The sequence below is a fragment of the Mastomys coucha genome, unplaced genomic scaffold (genome assembly GCF_008632895.1).
Source record: "Mastomys coucha isolate ucsf_1 unplaced genomic scaffold, UCSF_Mcou_1 pScaffold1, whole genome shotgun sequence".
Lineage (NCBI taxonomy): Eukaryota > Metazoa > Chordata > Mammalia > Rodentia > Muridae > Mastomys > Mastomys coucha.
Window position 1 is genome coordinate 23850900 of NW_022196891.1, and position 6462 is coordinate 23857361.

Consider the following 6462-nt stretch of genomic DNA (forward strand, 5'->3'; position numbering starts at 1 on the left):
CGCACACCTTTAATCCCAGCACTTGGGAGGCAGAAGCAGGCGGATTTCTGAGTTCAAGGCCAGCCTGGTCTACAGAGTGAGTTCCAGGACAGCCAGGGCTACACAGAGAAACCCTGTCTCAAAAAACCAGGAAAAAAAAAAAAGAGAGAGATAGATGAGCTATGACATTCAAGCAGTAGTGAATGCACAGGTGGCAGGGGGTTGCAGCGGAAAGGGGTCCATTCCAAACTCAGGTGGGAAAACCTAGGCCAGGGAGACAGCTCAGGTGGTGTAGAGTTTGCCTTTCACACCGGAAGTCTGTGGTTCTGTCCTCCGGAGTGTGTAAGCTTTGTGTGGTGCTGCAAGCCTGTCAGGGTCTGTTATACACAGAAGGTAGAAGCAAGAGAGTCAGGAGTTCAAAGTCATCCTCTGCTATAGAGTGAGAGTTCCAGGATAGCTCCTGTACATTCGTTTGCTTTCTATTGATGTGATAAAATGATGACCAAAACCAGCGTTGGGGAAGAAAGGGATTATTTCAGCTTCTAGCTTGTAGTACATCATAGAAGGTCGGGCAGGATATGAAGCAGAGACCACAGATGAACACTATGTACTGGCTTGATTCCCATAACTCTCTTAGCTTGTTTTGTTTTAATACACCCAGGACTACTTGCCTAGGGATGGTGCTGCCCACTGCGAGCTGAGCCCCTCTACCTCAATCATCAAGAAAATGCTGCCCTGAAGGATCAAGAAGGTTGGGTCTGATGAAGCACATGCTTGCTGATACGCTCCTCCTAGACAAAGGAGTGGAGAGAGCAGCCCTTATTGGAGAGGACCACAGGGCTCACTGTACTACTCAACATTTTACAAAGAAAAGGAAGAAAGAAAGAAAGAGAGAGAGAGAGAGAGAGAGAGAGAGAGAGAGAGAGAGAGAGAGAGAGAGAGAGAAAGAAAGAAGGAAAGAAAGAGAAAAAGAAAAACACAAAATGCTTCCATAGACTTGCCGACAGGCCAATCTGTTAGGAGCATTTCTTTCTTTTTTTTCCCCAAAGCAATCAGGAAGAGGACTCTCCACAAATTCTTTCTGCTGAATTGGGGGCAACAATTTTTTTTAAAGGGGTAGGGAGGGGTAATAAAATAAGCAAAACTGTTTAGACATAAGAAAGCTAGCTTTAGCATCTGTATGCTTAGAAGTCTCAGGGCTTGACTAAAGTTGTGACTGGTTCCCTCTGAAAAGCTGGGTGAACTGAGTCCATCAGGGATCAGGAGCTATTCCTGAAGCTGTTCTGGAAGCAAGTCTCTGGAAACAAGCTAAGGAGGCAGGTGTCTGGAACAGCAGATCTTTTCAGCGTCTCCACAGATGAATCTTGTCAGAGCTACACACTCTGCAATATATGAATCTTATAACCCAAATATTAGTACTATTAAGTTATTTGTATGGATTATACAGGGTTCACAGATCAGTTAAGGGTGAATTTTTGCTAATTGTTTGAGCAGGTGAAAGACAACTATACTTTATGAGTTAATTTTTTCAATAACTAATTGTAGTAAATCTTCATCCTTGCCATGTGGGGAATGGCATGATGAATCTTAAGGATTCCATAGCCAACAAGATATTTTGTCTAATTTTAGCTGTATTTTTGGCCAGAGACATTTTTTAATTGAAATAGAAGTTTACAACAGAATCTTTACATGAATAATCATTAGGAGTAATTATCTGGCTAAACATCCATCACCTGTCTCAGCTCCACAAGTTCGCTGTAAGTTGAAAACCATAACTAAGTTAATAGTGAAGTTTTGTATAGATAAACCCAGTCAGTATTTTATCTTCTGTCCTAACACCTATAATAAGTCATTAGTTCCTTTTTATGACCTCTGATTAGTTGTTTTATAATCTCTTGGAATGTGCTATGAGTAGTAGAAAGTCTGGTTACCATCTAAGAGCAATTAACTGGTGACAGCTGGGAGACTGTCAGAATTCTCATTGCAGTTTTGACTATCAGAAAAGGACCTAAGAGCAGTCCTGTTATATCAGTGATTATTAAGGTCTTTTTAGGAATTCTTATAGGATCATCATTAAGACTTAAGAAGTCATCTATTTGTCAATATAGCATTACTACTAGAAAGTACATCTTTGTGGATCTGCAGAGATCTGCTCCAAAGGGGTGGGCTATAACTTAGTGATTGTTATATATATATGTTTAATAGTAACAGGAAATGCATATTAATAGCAGGAATCTTTCCTAAAATGAATCCCTTACAGCCTTGCTTAATAAGAGTGAACCTGTTGCAGATTATATAATAATCTGAAGCAGGCCATCTCAGGAGGATCACCTACTAGTTATTAACTTTTCCCTTTATGGCTGCTGACAGAGTGGGGTGTTGAAGTCTCCCGTTATTATTGTGTGAGGTACAATGTGAGCTTTGAGCTTTAGTAAAGTTTCTTTTATGAGTGTGGGTGCCCTTGCATTTGGAGCATAGATGTTCAGAATAGAGAGTTTCTCTTGGTAGATTTTTTTTTTCTTTGATGAGTATGAAGTATCCTTCCTTATCTTTTTTGATAACTTTTAGTTGAACGTTCATTTTATTTGATATTGGAATGACTACTCCAGCTTGTTTCTTGGGGTCATTTGCTTGGAGAATTGTTTTCCATCCCTTTACTCTGAGGTAGTGTCTGTCTTTCACACTGAGGTGTATTCCCTATATGCAGCAAAATGCTGGGTCCTGTTTATGTATCCAGTCTGTTAGTCTATGTCTTTTTATTGGGAAATTGAGTCCACTGATGCTAAGAGATATTAAGGAATAGTAATCGTTGCTTCCTGTTACTTTTATTGTTGTTTTTTATGTTTGTGTGGCTATCTTCTTTTGGGTTTATTAAAAGAAGATTATTTCTTGCTTTTTCTAGGGTGTAGTTTCACTCCTTGTGTTGGTGTTTTCCATCTATTATCCTTTGTAGGGCTGGATTTGTGGAAAGATATTGTGTAAACTTGTTTTTGTCATGGAATATCTTGATTTCTCCATCTATGATAATTGAGAGTTTTGCTGGGTATAGTAGCCTGGGCTGGCATTTGTGTTCTCTTAGGGTCTGTATGACATCTGGTGTAATTCTGATAGTTCTGCCTTTATATGTTATTGTTGTTGTTGTTTTGTTTGTTTGGTTTGGGTTTTTTGTTTTGTTTTTTTGTTTGTTTGTTTTTGTTGTTTGTATTTGTTTTCGAGACAGGGTTTCTCTGTGTAGCCCTGGCTGTCCTGGAACTCACTTTGTAGAGCAGGCTGGCCTCACACTCAAAAATCTGCCAGCTTCTGCCTCCCAAGTGCTGGGATTAAAGGCGTGTGCCACCACTGCCCCTGCATTTATATGTTATTTGACCTTTTTCCCTTACTGCTTTTCTTTTTAAAAAAGATTTATTTATTTTTATGTATATGAGTACACACTGTAGCTGTACAGATAGTTGTGAGCCTTCATCTGGTTGTTGGGAATTGACTTTTAAGACCTCTGCTCGCTCTGGTCAACCCCACTTGCTCTGGTCAGCCCTGCTCACTCAGACCCTGCTTGCTCTGGCCCAAAGATATATTTATTATTATAAATAAGTACACTGTAGCTATCTTCAGACACACCAGAAGAAGGTGTCAGATCTCATTATAGATAGTTGTGAGTCACCATGTGTTTGCTGGGATTTGAACTCTCGACTTTCAGAAGAACAGTCAGTGCTCCTACCCGCTGAGCCATCTCACCAGCCCTCCCTTACTGCTTTTAATATTCTTTCTTTCTTTAATGTATTTGGCCTGCCTCTGGAGTGTTGGGGTTACAAGTATGCACGCACCATCACGCCTGTTTGTGCCATGGCAAGCATCTATCCCTGGCTTCTTGCAGGCCAGACTAGCACTCTAGCAACTGGGATGTAGCCTCAGCACTAGAGATGGTCTCCCTGCCATGGGGACTGAAGCTTCTGCATAGGGTTACTCTTCATATCAGAGACAAGATTCGGGCGTGATGAAATTAGGCTTGTTTGTTTTGATCGGAAGATGACAGCCATCTCTTGCTCTAATTTGTCTTAATGAGGTACGTGCAGACAGCAATGACTTGGGCTCACATATGGTGTCGGTTCCGCAGACGGTTCAGTCACCGACACATCTGCTTTCTCCCACGTGCTCCCCTGTCTTTTGCTTTGCTTCTTCTTCACCTGTTTCTACTGACGCCTATTTCCACAGACTCATTCTGGACCTCGAGACTTTCGGGAAAGAGAAGCGACTCTGGACTAAAGCTGTTTTCATGGGAAGGAAGAGATATGATGGGGGAGGGGGTTGTGGAGGTTTTCTGTTAGGCGGTGCTCTTGACCTTGCCTATCCAGGAGTTGTGCAGTCAGGTGAGCCGCAGGAAGGTCGGTTGCTAGCTGCTTGTTGTTTTATAGAGCTGGCAGTGTAACTCTGGGCCTCGTACATGTTAGGCAAGTGCTCGACCACTAATCTATAACCTCAACTACTTTGTGAGGTGTGTGTGTGTGTGTGTGTGTGTGTGTGTGTGTGTGTGTTACCAACTGAGCCATTTCCCCAGCCCCTTGTCCTGTGTTTTGTTTTGTTTTGTTTTGTTTTGAGACAGGGTTTCTCTGTGTAGCCCTGGCTGTCCTGGAGCTCACTCTGTAGACCAGGCTGGCCTCGAACTCAGAAATCCACCCTGCCTCTGCCTCCCAAGTGCTGAGATTAAAGGCGTGCGTCACCACTGCCCGGCTGTCCTGTATTTCTTAATTCTCAGTCCATAGATTCTTTTTCCTTTGCCTGAAAGAACCCTTTGGATCTGCGTGATTTTTAGCCTTAGGAATGACCTCCCAGCCCTGCAGCCACCTGGGGGAGGGAATGCCTTCTAGGACTCTTTCTTCATCCATGCATAAAAGGATATTACCCAGCTCAGGCACCTCCTGTCTTGTCAAGCTCAGGCAGACCCAAGGCAGTGCTTGACCCTTCTCTGGGTCTCCTCATTGCACAGAGGGAGGGGACTGCCTACTGAGGAGTATTCTGTTCTCAAGGGAAGACAGTCATTAACCTGTCTAAACTCTATGCTAATAGAACCTTCTGGGTAATTGCTTTCATTAACAATGGTTAAGGCAAGCATTACAAGTTATAGCAAGAATTTTCAGGGAACAAAGTAAATATTTAAAACTTCATTTCAGGGTGCAGTTAGGCTGGGGCAGGGAAAAGATTCATTCATATGAGCTGGGTCTGATCCTGTCTGTCACCGAAGTGAGGCACTTGGCTGAAGTTGTAGTCATTTCTCTTCAGTGGCTTTCTGAAGCCTAGCTCTGGGGAGACAGAGGTGTGTTCCAGAAGATAGGGGCAAGGTCGATTTTCCTCTTACATTTCTGTCAGAACCGAGTGGCACGGTGACAAAGATTAACTGCCTTCCCTGTCCTGCCCAGGAATGCTGTGAGGATTAAGAAGGTGGCCTTTGCCTCGTGGTTCTGCCATGCCAGGAGGACAGTTGTTTCTGTAGGGCACAGGGCCATTAGTAGCAGCTGAGTTGGCTAAGAATGCCCACGGTCTGTGTGTGCCAGGGCCAAGCTGTGCTCGGGGCTACTGAGCTGTCATCGAGGACACCTGGGAATTCACTGAGCTGTGATATTTTTTTTTCATGCCCGCAGGCTCCAAGTGTCCAAAGCAGGCCAAGTTCCCGCTTATGTGTGTAAGTGAATTACTGGGTTGGATTTTCAAGTGGAAGCTTAGACAAAAACCTGTTTTCCCTGTCAGGAAGAGGGATGCAATCGGACTGTTCAGATGATAGAAATTACAGCTGAGCCACTGGATGTAATAGAAAATAGCCGTTCTCCCCCGACCCAGGGACTGACTGGGTTGGCTCATCTGCACTCACTCTGTAAGTGCCTGGTCCTGCCGGGCCCTTCCCTCCCCAGGCTGGAGAGAAGGAGATGAGTAAAACTACTGTAGAGGTTTATAAGTGTGCAGTTGGTCCAGCAGTGACGGAAGCGGGCGGTGGGGTTAGGTGGGGGTTAGGGAAGACCCTCTCAAGAAGAGACATTGGGCTAACACCTCCGAAAGAGAGAAGGGAGCTCAAGAACTATCTAGAGAAGGCTCCACAGAGAAGAACCAGCCTTCTCAATGCTCCAGGCCACATCCTGGTGGGGTGTATTTGAGAAGCACAGCTGGGACAGGTACTGTGGAAAGGAGCTTAGTAGCCAAACTGAAAATGTCAATGGATACGGATGCTAATCTTCACTGGCAGACTGACCAGCTTTAGCAGCATCATGGACACGCACCTCTGGATGTGTCTCTAAGGATGTTTCCAGAAAGATATAGCTAAGGTATGAAGGTTTAGTCTGAGTGTGGATAGCACTACTTCATAGCTGGAGCCTAGGACTGAATAACAAGGTATAAGAGAGCCGAGCACCAGTGTTAATCAATCAATCAATCAATCAATCAATCAATCTCTCTCTCTCTCTCTCTCTCTCCCTCCCTCCCTCCCTTCCTCCCTCCCTC

At 43.9% G+C, this 6462-nt stretch overlaps 1 protein-coding gene and 1 non-coding gene across 9 annotated transcripts in view; both read left to right on the forward strand.

The window, feature by feature from the left end:
• Mgat5 (alpha-1,6-mannosylglycoprotein 6-beta-N-acetylglucosaminyltransferase) overlaps positions 1-6462 on the forward strand; it is a 293646-nt gene that overhangs the window by 137215 nt on the left and 149969 nt on the right. The gene's annotated exons all lie outside the window — the stretch shown is intronic.
• LOC116072145 lies at positions 714-841 on the forward strand. The gene has a single exon (XR_004111327.1).